Source organism: Anarrhichthys ocellatus, unplaced genomic scaffold (genome assembly GCF_004355925.1).
Source record: "Anarrhichthys ocellatus isolate YVR2014 unplaced genomic scaffold, GSC_Weel_1.0 scaffold28, whole genome shotgun sequence".
Taxonomy (NCBI): domain Eukaryota; kingdom Metazoa; phylum Chordata; class Actinopteri; order Perciformes; family Anarhichadidae; genus Anarrhichthys; species Anarrhichthys ocellatus.
In genome coordinates, this window is record NW_022280058.1 from 48,798 (window position 1) to 60,895 (window position 12,098).

Genomic DNA, 12,098 nt, shown 5'->3' on the forward strand with positions numbered 1-12,098 from the left:
CCTCAACCTCCCTGGTTCACCAACACTAATGCTCTCAGTCTGAAGGCCCCGAGGTAAGCGAGCTTTGGTTAAATCCCATAATGGCTCACAGATTTGTTGAGGTTCCTCTGACGGGAGGACAGAAAAACTCAAACACAGAGTGAGTGAATCTCATTTTTGCCCAGATAGCAGCAGATCCTGAAGTCCAGAGACAGTTTTATCAATTAATTACTGGCTACATTTATGGGAAATGTGCTGTGAGTCTTCATCGGGATGACTCTGATGAAGGCAACAAGCCAGGATGCTTTGGTTTCACAAGAAAGTTGTTCTTTACGCTTGCTGGACCTTTGATCTCTTCAGACTTCTCCATACACCCAGGTCCAGACACGTGTCTTCGTAGAGGGCAGGTTTGAAACATTTAACTTGTAATGCTATGTTGACGTTAGCATTTAGCTCAAAGCTGTTAGTTTCTTGTGGCATCATGTGGAGGAGGAGGAGAACTTTCCGTTCAGTTACCCGCGAGGTATCTGCAGCGATCAAACGGCTTTTAAAAGCGGCGGAGCTTTGTAATTACATCGCTGGTTGTGCTGGGAGCTCTTTGAAGCCCACGGTCCGTTCTGCTCCTCATTGTTCTCCCCGGGGCATCATGGGAGGACTGTAAACTTCAGCTGCACAGCTTTATGGGTGTGTGCTCAGAAATGACACAGTGATCCGGGCAGGAGAGGAGACGAAGCCGACGGTATGAGTTACAGGTGAGATAAAGACTGTTACCTGAGGTTGATTATTTAATATTATGTGGAACATTTGGTCTTTTGGAATCTTTCAGCTATTACCGTTAGCAGATATTTATCTTTTGGTTCAGATGAAGAACAATTGCTGTGGATTCACAAATGTTATTTATCCGGAGCAGAGGGTTTCGTTCGTGGTCCGCTTTCAAAGGTTCATCCGGAATATGAACCCATGACCTCTCACAGCTAAAGCTAGACTCGAATCTCTAGACCAGATCTTTCAAGTCCTTCGATTTTGTAGCTTTTCTAGACTCTGTTAGTTACTGTGAAACAAATGTTTATTTTAAGAGTTGTATGTTGCATTTGAACCACACAACCAACACATATCAAGGACTCGTCCAGGAAGTGAACTCAGTCTTCTGTCTAAATCCGACCGATCAGTATTGCTCCCTTTTCCATCACCTTGATGTAACAATGCTAACTGTTCCCCCTGCTTCCAGTCTTTGTGCTAAGCTAGGCCAAACAGCTCCTGGACATGTTCTCTACATTCTATAGAAAAGGTTCAGAGACATGTGGCACAGTCTCTTATGGTCTCATCTGGTCTTTGTAGAAAAGGGGCAGATTCAGACTGCCAGTCTTCATTCCTCTGAAGGAAACACTTAAACATGCTTCCTCTGAAGGGGGAACAGCTAATGTATCTTTTTTTAAAAGACTTGTAGAAGAAAGACTCTGCCCACAGTCCCTCGCATCATTCTAGAGTACAGAACCAGCTTCTTTGATTGTTCATGGGATGTGAGTAGATCAATATGCTGCAGAAACCAGGACCTCTCGTACCCGAAAGGAAGATCATACCAAGAGACCACTGGCTACAATAACGTGTTTTATGGGGGGGGGGGGTCGATCCCAGAGTTCTCCTGGGTAAACTGTGATCTAAGTGGGTCAAAGTGAGTCATCTTCCTGTCTGTTGACGAGACGTCCCCAGAGGATCTTTGACCTTTTCAGAATGCAACTTCATGCTGCTGCAAAGACTCTAAATGTGAAGGTTTGAATAGAACTGCTTGACATTAATGCCATAAAGAAATAATCCAATGCCAACCGATTCCCTTGAATGAGAACTGCGGAAATGTAGTGTTTGCACTTTTAAAAGATTTGTGGACATGTAGTCCATAGGTAACAAAATTCACCTACCAGCACCTGGTTAACATGTTATATCTCATCTCCCAATCCCTTTTCCTTCCAAGATTCATCCTCTTGGAACCATGAATATTGACATGAAAAGTGACATTGAGACACTAGATTGTCTTCATGTAGAATCTTGTTCTGGACTGTAAATGTCCGACTGAACAGCATCCAAAGCAAACAATTCAAAAAAGTCAAATAAAAAGCACAAAAAGAAGAGGAACAAACTGCTAGACGTTGAGGAATGGGGCTGGGGGGGGTCTTTGCAGCCTCATAGATCAGCCTGATGAATAATTTAAAGTCTCTTCAGACAATAACGTCTCTATTCTCCTCTCCGGGGACCGGTGTTGTGATGCCAGGCCAAACCCGCTGTCATTACGCTGTTGTCGTGGAAAAACTACCTAACTGCAATATTTTGCGGTTTCACTTTTTCCCTCCGCAAAATAAAAGCTGACATGATCATTGATGTGTTGACTGAGTTGCACGACACTTATCGGGCCCTTAGAACGACTTAATATCCCAGGATGATTTAACAAATGCATAAAAGTTAATGAGAAAATAAGTATTATCTTCATCCTTTGCGGATTCTGTGAACATACTGAATATGTGTGTCTGACAGCGGTGTTTGGTAATTGTCTATGCAATGCAGCTGTATAAAGTTATGTGAGGCCATCGCTCTGGGCTCTGTTTGAGGAGATTGAACACGTTCAAATGAAATAGAATGTTTCATTTGAAACACACACCCCACCCAGTATCTTTGGCTCTATTCCATGGCCTTGTCCCAGCCCTGTAATACATTTCTATCATGCAGGAATGCTAATGCTGCAGCTACAGAGTCCCCCAGCAATCTCCTCCAATTAGACTTAGCGATTGGCTGCGGGACAAGCCGGGGATGCCCCGCGTCCCTCCCCTCTTCTGTTCAGAAGAAGAACAATTTGATCAAGATGTGAAGTGAAAACTCATCAGCATAAGGTGATGATAACTTCTGTCAGGTGAGATAAAGTCGTGTTATTTGGCCGCGGGCTAAGAATACGTTTTATGTTTTATGCGGTGCTTTTTTTTAAGCCATGAAACACAGTCTTTTTCAGGACAAAGAGGCGAGCGGTCTTTTGTCTGTTCTGCTTTTCTTCTCGCTGAAGTCGAAGGCCCTAAAAACTCTGTCTGAGCTTTAAGTGTAAATGTACACAGTGTCATGTAATGTTGTAATGTTGTAGAAATGTTACTGAACCAGGCCAGCAAGGAAACAGCTGTGTGTGTGTTCCTCGAGTTTGTAGGGTGTTGGCTAAATAGCTAGGATGTCATTTTAACTCGTTCCTCATGTTCTAACATAACTCGTTTTATAAAGACACTGAATAAGATCAGCACATTTACATTTACAAGTATAATGACCTCATAAACTAAAACAATTGAACACATCTCTGGGTCAGTGTTTGCTCCTGGACTCATGAGTTTGGCTGAATATAAGAAGCGGACGTAGTCGGCGTGACGTCATCCATTTTTTGGTGGACTGCCAACAGCCAGCAGCTACTCACTGCTCCAAAAACGTTGGCGTGAATTTCCAAATAGTCGTTTGGATAAACTAATCACACATCTGACTTCTTTTTGCCACCAGAGGAGCCGCCCCCTGATGGGCCTTTGAAAGAAGAAGAGGTTGTAGTCAGCCAAAACTCTGTGAATGTACTGACTTACTGTCATTTGATATAGGAGATGTTATGGAGGACTAAGGACATTGGTTTATATTTCAGTCTTTCACATTGTTGATTGATTTACATCTCAGTGTTTGTATTTCAAGAGTTACACAGGTCCGTGAGCACTGCTTTGGGGATGTGAAGGTAAAAATGCATAAAAAAGGCTCCTCACCTGGATATTTTCACCTCTTCAGACCAAATCCTGCAAATGAGTCAATCTGAGACGAGAAAATCACTCTCATGTCTAAGCCCATAACCTGTGATGAGGGGTCACTAATGGACCTCATTTTAAATGGTATGGATACAAACCGGATGTCTTCCCCTCTGAGTTTTCTTTTCTTCTGGATGTCTACACAGATGCCTGTTACGTGATTGTCTGTGACAGACATTAGTGAGTGTGTGTGTGAGTTGTGCAGAAGCTAAACATCTGGTGGTAATTAGCTGAACTCGCTGCAGACGATCCTGTTCAGTCTCTGTGGAAAACAGGAACAAAAATGTTGGTTTTTTTTCTTGGTGAAACGAGGGTGTAATGTTTCTAATAGCATCGGGAGTGAGGCAGTGTGGAGGGATCTGGTGGTTTGAAATGGTTATGCGCTCGGAGGTTTTAAGTGGGTTGTAAATTGTAAAAGGCGGGCATTGACTGAGCTAATTTACTCAGAATAAAAGTCAAATTGAAATCAACTCATAAAAACTTCCCCAAGTCTAATATAGACTTTGGCACAAAGGTGGCTCTTTTTTATTTAAACTTTATTTGATCTGACACTTTTGGTCAACATTTAATAAATGTGAGTTGGCTTGACTGTTTCAAGAGAGACCTGAGAACAATAAACTTCCAAAGTCCGACAACCAGCAAACAAGAACAACACGAGAATCATAAGAAAAACAGCAAATATTAAAGCTTGAAATTGCCAAGGGGAAAGATAAAAGATTAACGGTACATATGGAACATGTTGGGTTAAATAGCTATTGGATTGTGTAGTTTAATTAAGAGAAGAGATCTAAAGTAGTTTGACCGCTTTAACACTAGAGATTTATAGATAAATATGACGTTACTTCTTCTTGTCAGTAAGAAATATGACATTAGTCATCAGTGATAGAGTTTAATTCACTGTGACAGCAGGGATTAGCTGCTGAAGTAATGATGGGGCAATTGTCTGCATAAAAATGGATATTGAAGTACTGATTTGGATAAATACTGTCATATATTTCTTTACGTAATTTCAATGAACCAACAATAATCTTGTATCTACGAGGTGGACAGCTCCGATTGGAAGAAAAGTCAAAGTAACTGACTGCTGATGCAATAAATGAAGGCAAATAATCAAACGAGTGAGCGCAAAATCAACCCACCCAAAAAATAAACAACCACGACCCAAAAAGCTAGTTCCATATCTTACTGATTCACTGACAATGTCAACTAAAACGGAGCTGATTCTGCATTTAAAAAACTGAGAACATATGAGAAGAAAGAAACAATAAGACAGAAAAACAAATAAAAAGCCACCACAGATCTCCACAGATGACCAAAGCATTGTGCTGCATAATTACAGCACATTCCTGCATACACACTCGCTCTCTCTCACAGTGAAAATAGTTTAGCTTTGTCTCCACTCTGTCAGGAAACATGCAAACTGGAGCCTTGTGTTTTTAAACCTCCGTAAGAGGTCATCACTGTGCTACAGCATTACATTTATATTATCTCTGTAACTTTAGTCCGCAGCCACTGATTCAGTCCTGCATGACCGAAATGATCAACCCTCGACTGGTTCCGTCTCTGGTTCGCTCACCGTTTCTGTCATTCGCTTTCTCTCTGGTCCCATAATTGGATCAGTCTCTAGTTCTCCAAGTGGCTTTTTAACTTGTTTTCTTTGTGGTTTTCTTGTTCGTTCTCACTGGGGCTGGGTATCGTTTTTAAAAAAACTACGATTCCAGTACCAATACCAGCACCCTTTAAGTCAGGAGTATCCAATTCAAATTCAACAAGATCCAGTCAGAGACAATGTCCTCGTGCAAAGCTCCGGAACATCACAATAATCCTTAACTTGCGCCATGATTTAGTGCTTTAAGTATTAAAGTAGACAGCAGTTGTATTAACGTCTGTATGTAGTCAACAACTGAATGTCAAATCAAATAAAGAAAGTTCAATTGAATGATATCTCAACAATATTTATTGTCAGTTTTCAAATTGAACTGTATGAATTATAAATAATACACACTCTATTAATACTCTATTAATACGTGACCCCTGCTTAAACGGATACAGATACCAGTGAGTACTTCATTTGATACCCATTGTGTGAATAGAAGCTGTGTGTGTCGCACTGGCCGGCTTATCTGCGCTGCTGTTGTTAGCGCTGTTTACGCCGTTAGCACCGTTCGCCGCAAGCCGCTGGCTCAGTCATCTCTGCGTTCAGAGACATGTGCATGCAGGTCGATCACAGCTGTATGGGTTGCAGCTGCTGCGGTAGGGGACCAATCACTTGTCGCATTGAATCATAGATCTCTTGCGGTGGTTGCCGGCCACCAAAACCTTTCGAATAGTCATTTTTTTGTAGATCCAGGCACAAAAAGGATCGACTGCAGGTATCGTTTGACTGAAGAAGTTACGATAAAATTGGTTCTGGGTTATTGCAGTGCAGTTGCACAGCCGTCGTCCTCACTGACCGGTTCTCTCACTCGTTATGTCTTACTGGTTTCACAGTACTCTCTGATTCTGGTTCTCTTTCTCTGGTTCTCACTCTTGCAAGTTCTCCCTCTTGTTCTCCCAGCGTCTCGCTTTCTATCATCTCTCTTCAGCCGATGAGGATGAATCGTGCGCTGATGACCCGGAGAGAATCAGATGGTCGCCTGAAGGTTACAGAACTACACATGTGACGAGGTTCACTGACTGCAACCAATTTGTGTATCTTCTCTGATGGTTTTCGAAAGGCATTATGGGAGGAACTCGCTAAGTGCAGTAGAAGTAGATAAGACGAGATGGTGCATTACCGGGAATTATATATTCTTCCTAACCTCAAAAAAAAACATGTGAATTTGATGACAGAGAAGTTTTTCTTAAGGTTGTCGTAGAGGTGCCTTGCCGAAGGGCACCTCGGCAGCAGCTGTAGACCATAACACACTGAGCCCGTCTGTGTTGTTTCCAGGTTATTCCTGTGTTAGTGTGTCTGCAGCTCTCAGGTCCCACGCAGTCATCCATCATGTGATTCCTGACGGTGGGAACGCCGACACAGAGGGAGGGTTTGTGTCTGCAGCCACAGTGCATTCTGGGAAGGATACGCATCCTTAGGGAGGACAGAAGGTCGATTCTACCATTTTATTAAGTCAACATTTTTATCCCTCCACTCATCTTCAACATGCTAGAGCAGTCAGGAAGGTCTGTGTGTGTGTGTGTGTGTGTGTGTGTGTGTGTGTGTGTGTGTGTGTGTGTGTTTGAGTGCGTGTGTTGCCTCAAAGACAGTTTTATTTCTCATTCAGGAAGAAAAAATGACCGGTTGTTAATCTCCAGCATGTCTGTGTTTGTGTGATGCAAGCCACCATTTATCTCAGTGTGTCTCTTCTACAGCTGAGGTTATCTCATTCATGTTCACACCTGAAACTCTGTCAGGACGCTATAGTTCATTTCTTTCACGCCTGTCAGAGACAGTCAGGGATGAGAGTCAAGAATCAGTATTCCTTTGGAAATGTGTCAAAATCGCAGAATTCCTCAAACTTATTAAAAGAACACACATTGGAAGGTCCTGCCTCAAAGCTTGGTCGGGTCCAGTCAGATGTCTGAGAGGATTACTCTATATGTTTGAATGGTATTTCATGCTTTTAGGTTGTACAAAGTCCTCTTTACAAACAGAGGTTATCTTTTTATGAAGGATTTGTTTCGTACATTTAGAAGAAAACGCCTTAAAATGGTTCAACCGGGCTGCCAACTGAAAGGACAGAAAGAGGCAAAGACTCAGACGATAGCTGATTCCAAACGCCATCTTTAGGGATTCATAAAGAACAAGATGTTTGGTACAATCTTCCAGTTTCTTTGGGTAGAAGGTCTGAAATGGTAAAGTCGTTTTTAACCAGGAACAGGAGAGAATATTCCTCCTGTGTCACTTTCTTTTGTGGACCATAACTGACAACACATAACCCATTCCCCGTCCCTTCCATCCCTCACTTAGTGGCTACATGGATCCTGCTGAAACAAGGCTTGTACATTAAGTTTGAACTGTGTTCATCCGCATTGCACTGACAGATCCAGAACTGGTTCCAGCACTTGGCAGCGATGAGCCGACCAGTCTGGTGTTCTTCCAGCTGTTACATTCAGTTCAGCACATTAATTTAACCACAGCCCCTCAAGGGATTGTGGGTTTGTCTTTTCAGTGAAATTGCAAAATGGTAATCTTCGTCGCTGCCAAAGCAAAGCTCAGGGACACCAGAACAATGCAGAGGAATAGCCCGCGGTGTCATGAGTGCATCGCGTACAGCTTGGCCAATTATTTTGGTTCGTTGTGAGCTGTTTTCTGTTTTCAGATGTCAGATAGAAATCCGTCGGTTTAATGCCAGTTACAGCTAAAACTATGTGTTCCTAATGAATCCAAGCAGTGGGAGGATCCGAGTATTAATACACAAAAAGGATATAATCCCTCAACGGCTTCCCACCCACCGTCACATAACTGACAACAAAATGATGGCAAAAATGTTCAAATACGACTAGGTTGTAATATTAAATTGACATAGACAAACTTGAAGTATCTGTTTCATCAATAAAGAGCTGAGAAGAAAGAGGAAGAGTTGCTCTGCCTCCTGCTGCGTGCTGACACAGATACAGTTGGCCTGAATATGGGAGTGATCTGAGTGTTTTCTTTTGCCCAGAAGAGAGACGCTGCAGAAGGCCGTAAGAAATGAACAAGAGCTGATGATGGAGCTCTGCCAAGTCTTCCACACCGCACGCTGAGAACATTCCTGATGCGACTGCATCAAACAGCAAAAGTCAACATCAGCTGATCTGAAAGTGGTGGTGAAGAGGGACCAGCTTTTTATACACGCACACTCTCTCTGTGTGCTGTGACACAGGAAGTCTTTGGGCCTCGTTCAAGATTTCTATCTGATCACTTGCCTCATAAACTTCCAACATTATGTAAAAATAAAGAAAACTTTATGTAAAAGAGAAACATGAAGAATGAAAACTATTCCAGCGTCCCATTAAATAAATAAATTGAGTTAAAAAAGTTAAAATGCTTCAACTGCTCTTGACTCAGATCACATGCGGAGTTGTCAGAAACGGAATAAGCCAACTGTCCCCTGCAGGCCACCGTAGGACGATCAATGAAAACTGTAATGTCTGTAATCGCTCGGGGCAACTTCTCACCGTCAACCTACGTCCACTAAAAGTGCATGTTTCTGTCACTGACAGTTATTATAAGTGTCTGACAACATTATGTAAAAATACAGAGAAATAAAACACCTTACCTTTCCCTTGATCCGGTCTCGCTCTGAGAACGCTCATTCTGAAATCCTACGAAATCAGCTAAATATTCCGCCACGTCACTGAAAATCTTTTAGATAACGCTAAGCTACGCTTTACTCCAACACAATAACCTCTGAGAACACTGATTTAAATCAAAATTTCTTTGTACAGTATTTTATCTTCTCACCTCTAAAAAGTTGACATGCGGAGACCTTCAGTTTTCACCCATTAGTGACGAAATAGTACAAATGTATTTGCCAAACCAAATTTTGAAACCAGATCAAACAGAGAAGGAATTCTTTCTGTCAAACAGACTGTGTGTCTGTTGAAATGTTTCTCTCCAGCAGAGTCGTATGGACTCATCAGTGTTTATGTATCCGACTGAGTGAATAAAGGGCTCCTTATTCAGACGTGTGCAGCCGTCTATTCCCAGGAGTCTTCACTCTGCTGTAAATCCAGTCTGTTGCCCCGAAGCCGGCAGATTAACTCCTTCATTTTAGGGGTCAGTCGGGGTTTTGAACTCACATCATAGTCAATCAAGCGAGTGCCGCTGCTGTTTACGGAGCTGCTTCATTTCACAAAGCAAAGAGCGGCTTCGTCTAATTACATTTCCTTCAAACAAAGCGAGGACAGTGAGGCATCTGCCAGTAAACTAAGTGCAGAGGAAAGGACCCTTCAGTCTGCAGGACACGAGACGCTTTTACTGCCGTCACATCAGGATCAGAGCTCAGTACAGGAGTGGTCATCTCTCAACCGGTGCCACTGTGATACCTGAGTTTCACCAAAATGAGATATTTGTCCCTATCTTGGTTTAGGAATACAAACACATTTTTCTACAAACAAGTAACTAAAAGGAACTTTTCACTGGTTATGAAACAGTCTCAATTTAACGCCTCTATGACCTACATAAGCAAACGAGACCATCAGGGAGAATACTGCTACTTATTGTTATTGCTTGTCATCGGGTCCGATTCCCTGTGAAATCAGACGAGATGATTTATGGCACGCAGCTTCACCAGAAACTCCTTGAGCGCAGACTCCAGATCCGGCTTCGCCGCTGCTTTCGGCCAGCAATCGGAGCTCCGGCGGGAGGGTTGAGAGCTCTGCGCCCGGCCAGAGCCGCCGGCCCCCGCCGGGAGCCAACACCGGCACCACGGTGCTGGAGACCCAGGCCGAGGCACGGGTGAACCAGAACCAGGTTGTTTGATGTCTGGATGCTGAAAAGACTCACAGTAGATGAAGCTTTTGTTTCCTTTGTTCCTTTCCTTTGTTCATCAGTTTTGATTTTAAGCCGTCATTTTCTTTTTCCCTTATTATCAACAAATCTCTTGTTCAGACCCAAACCATCAACATTTCAGTCCTTCTCTCATTACCGTCTCACTTCCTGTCTGTGGCTCTCAGCTCCAAGCCCACTGGTTCCAACAAGACATAAATCCTAAAAAACACAAATACTGTATATAGGTCTTTTTTTTTATGTAAAGGCTCAGTAATTTTATAAAAAAGCTGGTCACTGTACTTTTTGTCAAACAGGAGGAAATAGTGCGTTTGGTGCTATTCTCAGCGGCGTATTAATCCACATTTGAAGCAGGAGGACGGTGAATGTGTGTGTTCATTGTAATTAAGTAACATGTCACCCAGTGCAACAATAGAGCTCTATGATAAAGAAGAAAAAGATATACAAGGCTTTGACACACTACGATCTGTTGACATTAATACAAATGTAGCACACCACCAGACGTATCCTGCGAGACAAAAAGAGTCTTAGCTCGACAGACTGTGCTTTCCGCTGGCTGTGGTTAAATCAGCCGAGTCATTCTGGTGAAGCAGCAGGGCCGAGCTGCTGGCCGCTGATGAACCTCTGTGGTTGTTTTCTGTTTTCGAGGAGTTTGTTTCGAAACGCTCGGTCCCTCCCCGCGCCGTCGGCCCTCGAGGTCAGAGACAGTGGGAGGTCAGAGACAGTGGGAAGACAGAGAGTGTGGGAAGTTTTCGCACAGAAGGAGGAGCTGACCTCACAGAGCAGAGCTGGTTATTCATTCACGGGGATGCACCGCAATGTGGGTTTACTTTTATACTACAACTACTGTCCCGACCAGAGAGATGTGCAAGGAGGCTGGATGATATGTACTTCCTTTACTTCAAGTAATCAGTATGGAACAAATACCAATATTCCGCTGAAACCAGAACCATGTCGATGCCAGAATCTTGAATATGAATGCAGAGTCTGTTATAGGGATTATTTACTCATAGACTTCTGTACAATCAGACCTCTTTTTTAGAACTAGAGGAGTCGCCCTTTGGCCATTAGAAAGAATGCAAGTTTAAAGGCCCAGCTTCGGGTGGTTGCTGCGAGGTCAGACACTGGTCCCAAAGCGGTCCGACCGCTGCTGACTGGAACTGAACCTCAGCCACAGATTGAATTAGCAACCTTCACTGTTCTATAGTTTGTTTCTGTTTGCATCTGTCATCTCGGAGGTAGAGAGATGATGAACTTCTCCTCTACACTCATTTATCCTTTGCAGGTAAAGACTGAACTATCGGCTCAACTGCTGCTCTTTTTCTTTGATAGTTTTTTTGGGGAATCACTCCCAAATTCCTTTCAGGTGAATTTCACTCTCACTTGCATTAAACCTTCAACCTCCTCCCCTTTCTTGCGTTTCATGCTATCCCACAATGCATTGAGGGGGGATTCGCTGGTGTCCCATAGAAAACCACGTCCAGTGGGTCTTTCGGGTGACACACGTGGACGTTTCAGGCTCCGCCTTCATCAGTGTGTGTGTCATTGGATGTGAACAGGACACCAGTATGTCGAAGGTTGTCTCTGTGCTTTAAAACCGGTCCATTGATTCTGTGGCCGGTTGAATTGCTGGTTAAAATTCCAACATGTATTGTGAGTCCGTTATTGTTTTACTGACCTGGTTTGTGTCAAGAGGGAACGTTTTTATTTTTATTCCCATCGAGTCAGAGAGATTTTTTAAACAAATTTCTGATTTTACTTAATTTAATTATTGTGCTTACATCAGCAGCCATGTGGAACCCACAAGCTTGAGCTTGAAAATTGATAATTTCACAGAAGGT